Below are 2,408 nucleotides of genomic sequence, written 5' to 3'. Positions count from 1 at the left end.
ATTCTGGAAGGAAGCCCCTAGATAGTGAGTTAGGCACTTGCTCTCCTTGAACTGAAATTGTCCCACCAAGTAGTATTCCTCATTCCATTGGAAGGAGATCCTGACATTTAAAGAAAAGAATGGAAACTTGGCCTTCAAAGATGACATTTAAAACAGGAAGAAGGGACTCAATTATTCACTTGAAGCAAGAACAGCTGCATACACACACGCACCATAAAAATGATTTCTTGAGGATCTAACTACATGTGACATTTAACACATAAGTAAAACACTTGGATAAAACTGCAAGACTGTGGGGACACCTGTAAATAAAGTCACCCATTCAGAAGGATAAATAAGGGAAGAAAGTTGATCTCTCCTTTCAGCTACCTTAATCTTCAAATTAGAAGGAGCCACATTCTTGAATTCTCAAGATCTGGGTCCACCTTCCAGTTCATTGGTGACTCTTGAGTCAAAAACTCCCCATCAACAATGGCCAAATTTTCTACTTTTGGAATCTTATGGATTCCCTTTTTAGACCAAGAGTTCTGACAGCCTTTTCACACCTGCAGACTAGCTTTTCAAGTATTTTTTTTAAAAAAAATGTTTTAGAATGGAAACGAAGATTGAAAACCGGTTCTGCTGTGCCTGGGCCAAGAAGCTCCAAAGCGGATTTCATATTTCCACGCGGCTGAATTTTTCCCCTTTTCCCCAACCCAAGAAGTGTCCGATCTCAGGTTCTGCCAGGCCAGAGGATCTGTCCTCACCTGCCTCCCCTTTAGCACGGGGTGACTCAACCCCGGAGCCACGCCCCGGCCCAACAGGCCCGCCTAGGGTTGCACCCACCTGCCCGTTCTTGCAGAGGTCTGCCCACATGCTGGTGCCGTCACCGCCGCGCATGAGGATGTGGTAGGTGAAGAAGTAGATGCCGCGCACCTGGCAGGTGAACTTCCCCGTGCTGGGCTCGTAGTGGTTGCCCAAGTTGGTCACCACGTCGTCGAATTTGAGCACTTCGTAGCCCTCGTGGGGGCTCTTCAGGCCCACGTAGAAGGCGATCCGGGGGCCGCTGAAGACAGCGCTCAGCGCGCCGGTTACCTCGCCTCCCGGCGGCGGGCTGCTACTACCACTCACGCCCGACCCGGCTACTCCCACTGTAGTCGCTGCTCCGGGAGGTCCGATTCGGGACATCGACAGGCCCGGGAGTCCAGGCTTCCCAGAATCCCCCCTCTCTCCAGGGGGACCCCTCGGGCCCGGTGGGCCCGGCTCCCCAGGAGCCCCCCTTGGCCCCGGCTTGCCCGGCCGGCCGGCATCCCCCTTGGGACCCTGCAAGAAGGGCGGCAGGGGGGAGGGCGGATGGGCGCTCAGCTCCTGCAGGGCCTCCAGGGCGGCGGTGCTCCCGGGACGGCCGGAGGGCCCGGCGGCCACGCTGCCGGCGCTGTAGGGGTCGCAGATCATGCGGCAGGTGCCCATCATCTCGTAGTGAGCGCGGGCGGCGGAGGGCTCCTGCAGCAGGAGGGGAAGGGCGATGAGCAGGACGAGGCCCATGGCCAGGGCGATCCCGACGGCGGCGACCAGACGCTTCCTCCTCTGCCAGAACCGGGCCACGAGCGCCAACAGGTCTCCCTTGTCAGGCGAGGGAATGGTGGCTCCTTTGGACGGCGATTCTGCCTGCGGAGGGTGGGGGGGTGGAGAGAGGCAGAGAAAGGGAAAGGATCACGAAAGAAGCCTCACTTTCCACCCGGGCTCCTCCTCAGAGGCGGGGGGGGAGAGGGGAGAAGGCAGGAGGCGGCGGCGGCGGCGATGCCGTCCATCCCTCCGGAGGAGAGGAGAACCGGGACGGGCTGACACCAAAGCAGCCGAGCCGAGGCCAGCTCCCTCTTTTTTCCCCCCCTCCTTCCGCCCCAGCTCTCCCCCTCCTCTTCCTCCTCTTCTTCTTGCCGGCTTGCTTCCCTTGAATCTTTCCCCGGGGTTGCGGACCGGACTCACGCAGGCGCTCCCCGGACCGGTCCCAGCATCCAATCGCGCCGCCTTCCAGCTCCAGCGGACTGGCGAGCTCCCCGGCAGGCGAAGCGGCTCAGCGAAGCTCCCGCTCGGCCGGTTCTTTAGATCCTCCTCCTCCTCCTCCTCCCCCCACCCCCAACCCACCCCAAGCCCTCCACTTTGCACGGCCGCCAGTACACCACGTCCCCCCTTTCCCTTCCCTTCTGCTTCAATAAGGAGCCAACAGGAAAGAGCCCCCTGTGGCCTCCTCCGAGGCTTTGCGCCCCTCCGGGTTCCCTCTGGGATCCCCCAGAAGTTCCCTCCGCCCCCGGAGAGGCTTCGTCCTCCCTTGGCCGGCGGCGAGGCGCTCGTCGTCGAGGGCTTCGCGCAACCGACGGCCTTTCCCGTCTCTCTCTCTCTCTCACTCTCTCTCTCTCTCTCTCTCTCTC

The 2,408-nt window shown here is 59.8% G+C and overlaps 1 pseudogene; it reads right to left on the bottom strand.

Annotated features, from left to right (window-relative positions):
- Nucleotides 1–825: 825 nt before the first annotated feature.
- On the bottom strand, nucleotides 826–1,524 carry LOC107301042 (annotated as a pseudogene).
- Nucleotides 1,525–2,408: the final 884 nt, after the last annotated feature.

The sequence above is a fragment of the Protobothrops mucrosquamatus genome, unplaced genomic scaffold, assembly GCF_001527695.2.
Source record: "Protobothrops mucrosquamatus isolate PMUCROS unplaced genomic scaffold, P.Mucros_1.0 scaffold9707, whole genome shotgun sequence".
NCBI classification, from domain to species: Eukaryota; Metazoa; Chordata; class Lepidosauria; order Squamata; family Viperidae; genus Protobothrops; species Protobothrops mucrosquamatus.
The sequence above is the reverse complement of the archived record's forward strand: the minus strand, read 5'-3'. Positions and strand labels throughout refer to the sequence as shown.